The 13035-nt window shown below is 39.9% G+C and overlaps 1 long non-coding RNA gene across 1 annotated transcript; it reads left to right on the forward strand.

The window, feature by feature from the left end:
* The first annotated feature begins 333 nt into the window (after positions 1-333).
* On the forward strand, positions 334-10957 carry LOC118579176. The gene is made up of 4 exons (XR_004944443.1): positions 334-437; positions 2584-2700; positions 3789-3949; positions 7543-10957. It is a non-coding gene; the product is annotated as an uncharacterized LOC118579176 (long non-coding RNA).
* Positions 10958-13035: the final 2078 nt, after the last annotated feature.

The following is a 13035-nucleotide window of genomic DNA, read 5'->3' on the forward strand; positions in this document are numbered from 1 at the left end:
CTTACTTGGTATACTATTTTTTTAGTTCCATTAATTCACCTGCAAATTTTATTCTTTAATTTTCCTTTATAGCTAAATAATATTTATACAGTGTCTATGTACCAATTTTTTATTATAAGTCATCAATTGAAGGACATTATTTCCATTTCCTAGCTATTTTGAACAGAGTTACAGTGAACATGGCTGAGTATCTCTGTAGCAAGATATCGAGTCTTTTAGGTTTACAAGCCAAGGAGTGTATAGCTGAATCATATGGTAGGTCTACTTTTAGCTTTTGAGAATTCTCCACATTGACTTCCAGAGCAGCTTCACCAGTTTGCAATCTCACCAACAGTGGGTGAGGGTTTGGTTCCTCTTTCCCACATCCCTTCCAGCATCTGTTGTCAGTTGTCTTATTGGTCATAGCCAGGTTGTCTGGAATAAGATGAAATCTCAAGGTAGGTTTAATTAGCATTTCTGTAATTGCTAAGGATGTTGATAGTTTTAGGGAAAGATGTTTCTTAGTTATTTTTATTTCTTTTTTTTTACATTTCCCTATTTAGATCCATAAACCATTTTTAAATTAGATCCTCTGCTTTCTTGATTTATATTTAATTATTTAGTTCTTTGTATATTCTGGATATTAAACCTTTATAAGATGTGTTTCTGGCAAAGACTCTCACTCTGCGGATTTCTTTCAAATGATTATTCCCTTAGCTATACAGAAGAGTTTTAATTTTATGAAGTCCTGTTTACCAGTTCTTGGGACTGATTTCTGAACAAATGGGGTCCTATTCAGAGATTCCTGTCCTATGCCTGTATCTTATAGGACACAGCTCTTTTCTTCTATCAGTTTCAACATTTCAGATTTCACATTGAGGTCTTTGATCCAGTTGGAGTTGATTTTTGTGCAGGGTGATTTGAATCTAATTTCATTTTTCTATATGTGGACATTCAGTTATGCCACCACCATCTATTGAAAATTCTGTCTTTCACTGTTTGCTTTTGACACTTTGTGAAATACAGACAGATGTGTTATATGTACTCATGTCTAGGTCTTCCACTTTGTTCACTGACCTACACATCTTTTTTTGAGTCAGTACCATGCCATTTTGATTACTATTGTTCTGTAAGATAGCTTGAAACCTGGTATTGTAATCCTTCCTGATTGTTCTTTTTGTTCTGGATTACTTTGGCTGTCTGGAGTCTTTTGTGGTTCCCTATGAAATTTAGGATGGATGTTCGATTGGGGAGTTCGGCCAGTAATGTTTAAAGTATGATTGAAGGGTGTGTGTTGCTTGTTCATCTCCCACCTCTGTTCTTGTTTCCACTTTGTCTTTTGATAATTATAGCATCATTTGTTTTCTTTCTGGGGTCTCTTGGTCTTGCTTCCTCCTCTCCTCAGTCTGAATCATCGCTTCTAGAATCCTATATAAGACTGATTTGGTGGGTGTGAATTCTTTATTTTTATCATGGAAAGTGTATTTTTTTTCTTTTTTGCCCCTTTAACCATGGGAGGTCGTTGTGCTGGGTACAGTAATCTAGGTTGGCATCTGTGATCTTGGTGCATGGCTCCAGATTCTTTCAGCTTTCCAAGTTTCCTTGAGGAGCTAGCTGTTACTGTGTGGGGGAGTTCCTTTTATGTGACTGTTGCTTTCCCCTTGTAGCTTTCAATACCCTCTATTCCTTGGCTATTTCTAGTGTTTTAAGTATGATGTGCCATGGGGATTTTCTTTTCTGGCCCTCAATATTTGGTGTTTTGTGCATTTCTTGTAACTTTATGACTATGTCTTCCCTTACTTCAGGGAAGTTTTCTTCTCTGATCTATGCCATTGGCCTGGGATTCATCTTCTTATATGTATGTAATTCATAGATCTGGTCTTTTCTTAGTATTTCAAAATTCCTACATACCCCTTTCATGTGTTTTTAACTCTTTTCTCTTTTCTTTGAGCAAATGTCTCATTCCTCTACTTTATCTCCAAGTCCTGATACACTGTCTATAAAATTTTCCCCTCAGTTTTCTAATTAGGTTATTAAGTTTTTAATTTAATCTCTACTTCAGCTCAAGTTTTCTTCTGTATTTCTATCTCTTTAGTGAACTCAGTTTTCAAATCTTGAATTTTCTTCACAATTTCCTTCAGTCATATACTTGTGTGTTAACTCTGGAACTTCTTCCTATCTTCTTTATGTTCATTTAGGTGTTGGCTTACATCTTCTTTGATCTCTGTGAATTTTGTGATCATGTTTGTGATGTTTCTTTTTAAATGATGTGTCTTAAGTTTCTTTTAGGTTATTCTCATTGGAGAATGTAAGACTTGTTGGCTTTGGAGGAGACATATCGTTCTGGCCTTTTGTTGTCTGTGATTTTGAGATTTGATCTGTGCATATTGCTTCTTTTATTACTTGTGTGATGTGAAGTCCAAGCTTCCATTGAGCAGCAGTTTGCTTCTGTTTTGTTTTGTCTGAGATGAGGCTCTAGCCTGCTTCATTGAGTGGGAGTTTGCTTCTTATTTTGCAATTGCCCAAGCTTTGTTGATTTTAGATTAGGCATAAGGAGTTGATAGATCAGTCCTGCAGATACTCATTCTTTATTTTTAATTATAGGGATGGGAGTGATTCCAATTCAGTGGTAACCAAGAAAGCATGCAAATAAGACTCCTGTGCTGGGCCTGCATGGCTAATGTTATTGGAAATAGACCTGAGGGTGTGAGGCTGATGGAGGTAGGTGGGCATTCAAACTTGGTAATTTTTTTTAATTAAAAAAAAAGATGGCTATAGTTGGCAGAATGGTCTTTGTGTAATAGATTGCAACATGGCTCTAATTCCTTGTTTGTCTCATAAAGAGGAAGAGCTATTTCTCCACATTGAGTCTGATCTATTCTTAGCAGTTTCTTTGGCCAGTAGAGTATGAAAGCAGTGACACTGTGTCATGTTTGAGTTTAGGATTCAAAAGCCCCTTCTATTGCTCTCTGCTTCTAAGCCTGGCTGCTGCCTTACTCATACCTGCTCCTTGTAAGAGAACATTCTTAAATTGTTTTCTATAATTGGGTCAGAGACAAATGGTGGATAGGATTTGTTGGCAGAACTGGATTCCTCCAGTTAGTCAAATCCTAGAAGACATTACCAAGAGTCAGTCTGCTTCCAGACAGATGAGAGAGACCTAAGGAGGACCCAAGAATCACCATGCCTAAGTCTCTGCCATATAAGTGTTGCTAGATGTGTGACTGGGGGACACTTAACTACTTCTAGCTAAATACTTGAGGTGAATGATTTAAAAGAGAGATTTTTAAAGTTTGAGAATAGGTGGAGATCGTTTTGGCCCCAAGACCTCTAATCATTCGCTTTACCAGATAAAACTGTTTTTGTTGTGCTAGAGCGGTGGTGCACGCCTTTAATCCCAGCACTCGGGAGGCAGAGGCAGGCGGATCTTTGTGAGTTCGAGGCCAGCCTGGTCTACCAAGCAAGATCCAGGAAAGGCACAAAGCTACACAGAGAAACCCTGTCTCGAAAAAACCAAAAAAAAAAAAAAAAAAAGAGAGAGAGATTTTGTTTCAAATTTTAGAGGTTTGGGTTCTGGTTTCTTGGCCTCATTGCTCTGGAGTCAAAATGGGAGACAAAAGTTGATGCCATTATGGAAGTCTGAAAATGGAGGGGAGAAAAAGGTACAGAGAAAAAGAAAGAGGAAAGATGGAGAGGGAGAGAGAGGGGGAGAGAGAGAAAGAAAATGAATAAGACAAGACTCTCAAGGGTAGACACTAAGGGCATACTCCCTTCAAGGGAATCACAACTATTGCATTTTTCTTCCATAGCCTATCCAATTATTAACCCACCAATAGATTAATCGACTGATGAGCCCTCATGATCCAATCATTTCTCCAAATCTCTGCCCATGATGAAAACTGCTCCACTGGCGATCAAACTTCAACATAGGAGCCTTTCAGGGATATCCTAGAACAAAACAACAGCAGAGGTATTTGTTCTGACTGTATGCAAGCTCATGTCTGGTCCAAATATCTTTTAACTGAATGTCTGTATATCTTAGCATTTTACTGCATGAAATCCCTTGGCAGCCATGACATTCACTCTGTTTCTAATCATGTAGTAGATATAGTTTGGGCTTTATATATGGGAAGTCGGAATCTAAAAAGATAGGGCTAGAAGAGCGCTATGAAATGAATTTTTGGATCCCCTGGAGCTGCCTGATATAGTGTTTATGGAAGAAGCTTCTGTAAGTTAATAAGCATTAATTTAAAGAAGGTCTTAAAGATAAGTCAGCATGATAGGGTGAGTGAGTGCCCATAGAAGAGTCGCCCTAGCATGCTCTCTCTTGGAGTGTGAACTCGGAAGAGGCCTTATGAGAACAAAGAAAAGTAGCAGCTTTCTTATAAGAAGGAAGTAGGCAGGCCTTGGAACAAAATCCACCTCAGTGGCATTGTGATCTTGGGCTTCTCCCTCTCTAGGACTGTAGCTACATCTCTATTGTATGAGTCTGCTCTGAGGAATGCATCCTTGATTGACAGAATAGAGAAGAGGAGAAGGGTACTCTAAGGAAAGAGGACTTTATTTAGTCCTATACAACAACCTAAGCCTCATTCTATTGGATGAAAAACTAAGACAAAGCAAGGCTAAATTACTTTTCCAAGTACACATGGCTAGAAGTGACAGTCAGAGTTTGCAGCAATGGTATCTATCTCTTGAATCTGTTTTCTTAGCTGTGTTAGTTTGCTGAGAATTAGCGGGGGTGGGGAGTGGGGGCAGGGGAGGAAGCAGAGAAAAAATCAGACACAGGATGACATAAGCGGCAAGTTCAGCACTGTGAGCACTCAGGTTTTCCTTGCACTCAGTGTTTGCCCCTGAGAAGCACTTCTTAAAGCTGATGGTGCAATCATTGTGCAATCTCAGTTTGTGGAGCTGCTTAGGTGCTGAAATATGATCTTTAGTCCCCCACCCAAACCTTTGCAGAACCCTTTGGAGCCCCAGCCTTGAACACTGGCTGACAGCCAAAGGTGGCCATATAGCCACTGGCAGAACCTACAGATGTGGTCTCACCTGGTGCTGTACACACTGCCACAAGTGGCACACTGTTTGTTAAAAACATGAATTGAGAGGCTTCACTGCGCGCGCGCGCGCGCGCACACACACACACACACACACACACACACACACACACACAGAGAGAGAGCAAAACTCTGTGTGTACTTGTAGGCATGCATTAAGAAAATGGTTTTAGATAGAGGCTGGAGAGATGGCTCAGTGGGTAAAGCACCTGATGTGTGTGGTGGTATTTTGTTCCCAAAAATATTGTGCATCTAATGAACTTATCTGGGGTCAAAGACAGAACAGCCACAATATTAAACATAGAGGTTAGGCAGTGGTAGCACACACGCCTTTAATCCTAGCATTCCAGAGGCAGAAATTTGTCTGGACCTCTGTGAGTTCAAGGACACAAGGATACAGCCAAACATGGTGACACACGCCTTTAATCCCAGAAAGTGAGTTTTTAATCCCAGGGAGTGATGGCAAAAACAGAAAGATATATAAGGCATGAAGACCAGAAACTAGAAGCATTTGGCTGGTTAAGCTTTTAGATTTGAGCAGCAGTTCAGCTGAGAGCCATTCTGGATGAGGACTCAGAAGCTTCCAGTCTGAGGAAACAGGATCAGCTGAGGAACTGGTGAGGAGAGACTGTGGCTTGTTCTGCTTCTCTGATCTTCCAGCATTCACCTCAATACCTGGCTCCAGGTGTGTTTTTTTTTTTTTTATTAATAAGACCATTTAAAATTCATGTTGCAGATGTGCAAGTGTGAGGACCTTAGTTTGAATCCATACAAAAGCCAAGCACCTCACTGTGTGTCCATAACCCAGGCACTAGGTAGCAGGGCAGGGACACATTTATCCTGGGGACCAGCTGGCTGTTCAGTCTAATCCAACTGACAAGTTGTAGATTCAGCAAGAGACCCTGTTTCGGAAAATAAGGTGGAGACGATAGAGGAAGATAAGTGACATTGACCTTTGGCCTTTGGCTCCCACATTAGCATACATGGCTAAGCAAGCCACACCAACCCCTCTTCCATAAAGACATTTACAACCACTTATTTAGTATCGCTCCATGTCGAATACATACAGCATAAATATTCAAAGTGATCATATAATGAACTCCTACCCAGGAGCAGAACAATATGATGATGATGAGATACCCACAAGGGACTGGAAGACAGGACCTCAGAAGTACACAGAGAAGATTTGCTATGGTCAGACAAGGAGTTTACCTCCTCCATACACAAGAAAGATTTGGGAAGCTGTGCAGACTCTAACAGACTGTCTGGAAGGAAGCCTTGCTGAACAAGCCACATCTATTTCTGCCCTGGGCCCTGCCCACATACCCCTCAGCTATAGAGTAGGAAGGAAGCAAGACCATTTCCACACTTTGCTGAGAAGAATGAGGAAGGACTGGGAATAGAGAGTGACTCTGCCTGCCGGAAGGTCCCTGCTTTCAGGGAAGGACTGGATACTATCGCCCTGACTAGAAGATTACTTGAAAATACAGCATAGTTTCAGAGGATCAGTTGACCCAACATGAACCAAGGGCAAGAAAAATATGTTGGCAAGGGTGTCCTAGAGAACAGATTTCTAGCTGGATCTGATGGATACCCAGAAGTGACTTGATCCATACCATATACTATATCCAAGCCAGTGCAGATGCTTAGAAGGAAAATTATCCCTTTCCGTCACCAACATTCAAGAAGTCACCTACAACTGTGGAGAGGATAAGTGTAGCTGTACTGTCTGGTTTTTGTGTCAACTTGACCCAAGCTAAAGTCATCAGAGAGGAAGGAGCTTCAGTTGAGGAAATGCCTCCATAAGGTCATTGGGTTCCTCTCCTGACGTCTTTCAATAATGAACAGCAATATGGAAGTGTAAGCCAAATAAATCCTTTCTTCCCCAATGCTTTTTTGGTCATGGTGTTTCAACATATCAGTAGATACCCTAAGGCAGTAGTCATTGTTGCTGATGGCACAAAGACCATGTTCAGCAAATTCCCAAACTGTAGAACCCATTGCCAATGCTGCTGTGGAAGTTACCCCACTGGGCCAGCACTGATCACTCAGAATGCCTGTTAGGTGTTCTCTTTGCAGCAAAGGCTAGCTATTTATCGCTACACAACACATTTCTTAAAACAAAATGTTTAATATAATGGTAATTATTCTCTCAGTGAGTTAAGCGTTAAGAGGGCACAACTGCCAGGCTTGCCCCTGCTCTACCAGGTTTGAGCTTCAGTGGGAAAGCTTGGATGCGGAGGGAGGGCCTCTCACATGTGTGCCATGTTGGCTGCTCCCTGGTGTTGATTTCCATGGGTTTGCTGCAGAAGTTGTATTAATTTTGAAGTCCTGCCTTCAGAAGTCTCCATAGCCTCACTTCTATGTGTTCTACAGACTGTGTAGGCCTGATTCTGTGTGGGAGACATAAACATGATTTTGTACTAGTTACCTATTGCATGATGCAGATTACTTAGAAATTTAGCAGCTTAAGACAACCAATATTTGTAATCTTTCTGTTGCTCAGGAGTCCCGTTTCTACAAGGCTTGGATTCTCACATAAGGTTGCAGTCAGGCTATTCAATGAAGCTGCTGTCCTGTGGTGATTGGTGTTGCTGAAGAACTTCTTCTAAGCTCACTTCTCAGTTCCTGTGTCTTGCCTCCAGACATTACTTCAGGCCACTCAGGGCTCCTTTGGTCACAAGAGCTGATTTCCTTTAGTGAATGATGCTAGAGACAGATTGAAGGACCTCAAGAGAGAAGCCACAGTCTTCTATTGCTAATCTTGTAAGTGACATATACTGTATGAGTCCCCCATTGCAGCTGTGACAAGTGGCCTCTGATTTAGCAGTTTAAACAACACAAATGTATTGTCTTATATTCTGGAGATCAAAAGTTCAAAGTAAGTTTTACTGAGCTAACATCAGGGATTGGTATGTTTGTGTCTTTTTCAGGATCTTTAGTTAAAAAAAAACAAACCAAAACTTCACTTTCTTGTACTTTGTAGTTTCCAGACGTCATCTGTCATCTATGACTGGTAACCCTTCTTCTATATTCAAATCATTACCTTAACATCTTATAATCTCTGACTGACCCTTTTCTTTAAGGATCATTTGATTATATTAAGACTATCTGTATAACCTAGCCTACTTAAAAAATTGTCATTGAATCACTACCCTCAGATTGCTAGCCAGGTAATATATTCATCAAAATAGCAATGCATGATTGGGGCTTAGCTTGCTGCAATAGTCGAGGAGCTGTTCTTCTGCACCTTGCATGTGTGATCACTTTTGCCATATGTGGTTGGTTACATAAACAGACATGGGAAAATGTAGAAGAGGGCTCCACAGGGAATCATCATCAGGAAGAGAGCATGGTCCAGCTTCAACTGGCTACTACAATTTGGGCACATGATTGCTCTGTTACTCTGAATAGAATTACTTCTTTAAAATAAATACAAAAATTGAAGCCTTGACAATTATTAATAAAAATGTTGACAAAACTACCATTCATTATTAAGTGCCTCACAGGTAGTAGGTACCATACAAGCTTTCTATAAAATATTCCTAATTCCAAAATTGAAGGATCCATTTTATAGATAAATATACAGGGTCAAAGAAGAAAGTTTTTGAGCCTATGCCATGATCAAATGTCAGGGTTTATGCTTTCCTGTTCATCTTCAACACTAACTATTCACATTCTCACACAAGTTGCTTGGTGCTCCTGACTAAGTTTTACTGAGGATCATTACTTTATCCAGATTTATTCTGAAAGAGTTAAAAACACAAACGCTCATACCGTTTATTATCAAAACCTGTGTAGCTCAGCATAGGCCCAGTGACACATGGCATAAGTACATTTTGTAAAATGGCATGCTCGCACATTCCAATGGAATACCTTTGTTCTTGGCTATTGCACAGCATAAGGCTTCATGTAAATTTTCTAAGTAAATTTTAATCTAGTCATATATGCCACCCACTGACATACCATAAAAAAAGATCGTTTATACTTAGACATATCCTTAATTCACCGAGCACCTAGAGAAATCTACCTTGTTGAACACGCACAAGGGCAAATGATTGCTTCTTTTCGCCACTTGCTCCCTTTCTTTTCTTTCCACCTATGCACAAAGCCAAATCACCTCATTCCTTCTTCGACAGTTTCATTATGTTGACAGGGATACTAGACATGGAGAGTCACTCTCCAATTGATGACCCGTTGGCACCCGTGTGTATAATCCCATTTCTCACGGGGCACATGTGACTCTGGGAAATGCTATTGGAGGAATGTGGAGTCACTGGAGAAAAGACTATGCTCAACAGAGTGCTCTATTTTTAAAAGGATGAAGCGACTAAAACATGTGCACCACCACAGAGGAGTTAAGGTGAGTCAGGTGGCCCCAAGGATGTAAGTACCCGTGCAACACACTATATAAGTGTCACAGCAGCTCCTTTTCTTTACTCCCTAAATTGAACAGAATCCTGTCCAGTTTTTCTTGGTTTTTCACTTTCTGAGATGATTACACATGCATATGTTTATTCATTTACTTAAGAAGTTTGGAGTGAAGCCAGACTACATGTAGAATGGAGGCAGGTAGAAAATAGCTTAGCAAGCCAGGACTCTGCATGGCATATATCTCCTCACCTGAGACCTGTACCTGCACCAAGCTGTATATATGCCCTACTCCAGACAATACTCCTCCTTTAGCAACTTCTGAATAGCTCTTTTTGTGATCAAGCATATTCTGGAATGTGTATCTGGAAACTATGGATACTGTGCTGAACTGGACTGGACTGGTTTTGGGTGTATGTACAGTTGAGCAAACTGTGTCCTCTGAGTGAATTATTGGGGGAAAATTTCCCCTACTGACCATCTTGTGCCTAGGCATAATTTGGAGCACATATGATGTTTTTTTTTAATTGCATCACAAAAAAGGGAATCCCAAAAAGAGAACGATGTACATAACCCAGCCTGCCAATCAAAATGGGGAACAATCTCCCCTATGACTTTCAGCAACCCTCTCCTCCTCTCCCTAGAGTCCATAGAAGAAAGCCCAAAATGATAACTGCTGTTCTTGGGTACTGTACCTCAAGTAGCTCTCAATTCCCTTGCAGTGTTTCTGCTGCTGCTTCTTTAAATAAAGCTTACTGCTTTTCTATTTGTGTGTGCGTTAAGCTTTTTGCATAAGATCCTAAGAGCTTGGAAACACCCAATCTAGACAAGACTACCAGCAACAGAACAACATTAGAAACTTGCTCAAGGTCAGGCCTTCCAGTATGTAGACTTAGAATAATTTCCTTCCCTCACAGCATCCTATAGAAGGAAAGGTTAGTTTACGGTATGAATGCCATCATTGCTCTTGTCCATGGTTCCTGTGGTGACAACGGACCACTGAACTCTTCCCAAATAACTACTGAATTTGTCTTAACATGGCACTCCCATGCTGCTCCCAAAAAGAAGTTTGGGGAAGGAAAGCCAGATATGCTGAGGTAATCACTACTGGATAATTCTGTAGGCACCATTATGTCTTTGAGAAAGAAAAGTCTAAAACAAAACCCATTACTGTCACAGTTCAATAATACAGTGTTCTTGCCCTCAAAGGGGGCTCACTGAGTGTCAGTAAGATGGTCTTGAGATGCTGACACTGAAGAGAAAGCTTAGGAAACCAGGAGAGACAGACAAACGCAAATGGTTTAAATGATGAAGTTATTTCATATTCAACAGAAGATAAGGAAAGGGGCTGGTAAGGATGAGTACCTATAATATTCAACTACTACAGAAGATTTCCTTTTGGGGAACCAGTGATTGAACCAGGGCCTTGCATATGCCAAGTATATAGTTTCCTAACTGAACAATATCCCCAGGCCTAGTTAGTCATCATTGTCTTATTTGTCATCATCTTTCTCTTCTTCCTTTCCCTCTTCTTCTCCTTCTTCTTCCTCTTCTCCTTTTCTCCTCCTACTCCTTCCTCTTCCTCTCTTCCTTTTCTTTTTTTCCAAACTATATTACCTGGTATTCTCAATTTATATGTGAGATAGGTATTAATGTCCCTTAAATAGTTTAATTAGTTTGTTTCTATTGTGTATTTGATAATGGGATTTAGATATGTAATTCTTATAATTCTTGGACACCCCCTCTTTGTACTATATTATGTAGTCATATTTATCAGGTAAGCTTTCCTGTCACAAACTATGAATAAGAGAAAAGATCACATATACAAGAACATGGTGGCTCAGGTGCTAGAGAAGCAAAGATCAGGCAGGAGGCTCTTTCAGCCATATCCTCAGCATGCAAGTGGGATTGCAAGATGGGTCTCAGATTTGCTGGCTGACATCCAGCATACATTTATAATTATCTCAGCTCCAAATGTCTGTGATTTGTAAAACATCTACTTAGTCACTAAAAAAGGGTATCCTACTTAGCTTTTTGCTGCTTTGCTGCACTAAAACAATATGACCAACAACCTCTTGGGGAAGGAAGGGTTTTGTTTTGTTTTTTTTGTCTTACACTTCTACCTCACAGTCCATGACTGAGGGAAGCAGAGGCAGGAACCAAAGTGGAGACCACAGAAGAATTCTGTTCACTGACTTACTCAGCTACTTCTCTTTTACAGTTTGGGCCTACTTGCCCAGGGATGAAACTATCCACATCAATCAGCAACCAAAAAAAATTGCCTCACAGACATGCCAACAGTCCAATTTGATGGAGGCAATTTTTCAACTGAGAATTTCTCTTTCCAGTTACATCCAGGTTTGTGTCACATTGACAAAACTTTACAAGATTTAGAGAAGTAAAAGTCTTCCATAATCACTTTAAAACTTAATAGTATTCTCAGAAAAAATTTCAACTTTTGCTGACTGTCAGGCATTGAAAAGGGATCAAAGGGACCCAGATAGGTGAGTTAGATTGTTGCTGGGCTGAGTGTGGATCTACTAGATGACGGTAAATAAGGGCAAAGAAAGAAAATTAAAGTAGCAGTTAAGTATACAAAGAGTAATAGAATTACTGCTACTACTGTAGCAGATATTACCCATTTTCATCATGAATATATGAGACCCTATAGCTGTTTACCATAAGGAATGGGGAGTTTTTTAATAAGATTACTACTGAGTGTGTTTGCTATTGCTCTGCCTTATTGTGTCAGTGGTTAATGTCCAGGACTGTAGAGCCTGATTCATTGTCTCTTTAAGTTTCCTTTAGTTTGTGTTTAATCATTTTATTCAGGCATACTTTTCTGTTAGGTGTTTTAGGAAATAAAGTGGATCAAAATTAACTTTTTGGTTTTAAAAAAATTTAAGGCCAGTTGATGATCTGATCCTATGTTACTTGGGACTAGAAGGTGCCTCTGGCTCTTTTAGGCTTTTATCACTATTCCATCTGCTGGAATGACAACAAATGAGCCCTCACTCCAAAGTATTGAGAGCCTTTGTCTGTGTTGATTTCCTTGAACACTGGCTAAAGTCCAGCTTTAGGTGTATTGATGTCCTGTAGAAAAGACAAGTGTCTTACCAGAACTGTGGGGCCTTTTGACTTGTCCATGTTCCCAAGGGACTTAGTTGACCTGGCAGTAAGATTGAAGTGTTGATGCCTTACCTGGATTGGTGTAGACCTCTGAGCATAGAAAATGAACACAGAAGTTCATCTCACTGGAATAAAAGAGAAGCTTGAATATAAGACACATCTGATTGCTTTATATATTCAAAGCAGAGCTATCTTGGCAATAGATAGATAGGCAGGCAGGCAGACAGACAGACAGACAGACAGATAGATAGATAGAAAGAAAGAAGCTTAAATAGTAATCTGGCAACACTCTTTACAGCCAAGTCAATACTAATGACTAATCAAGTTAAAAAGATCTTTTCATGTGCTTATTGATATTTTGTATCTTCATTGGAGAAATAAGTTTTTTTGTGATCTTTTCTATTTTTTTCTGAGTTGTAACTATTCTTTATATTCTAGATATAGTCACTTATATACAAATATACATATATAATCACTTATCATATATATGTGTGTGTAT

This window comes from Onychomys torridus, chromosome 3, assembly GCF_903995425.1.
Source record: "Onychomys torridus chromosome 3, mOncTor1.1, whole genome shotgun sequence".
In the NCBI taxonomy this organism is placed as follows: domain Eukaryota; kingdom Metazoa; phylum Chordata; class Mammalia; order Rodentia; family Cricetidae; genus Onychomys; species Onychomys torridus.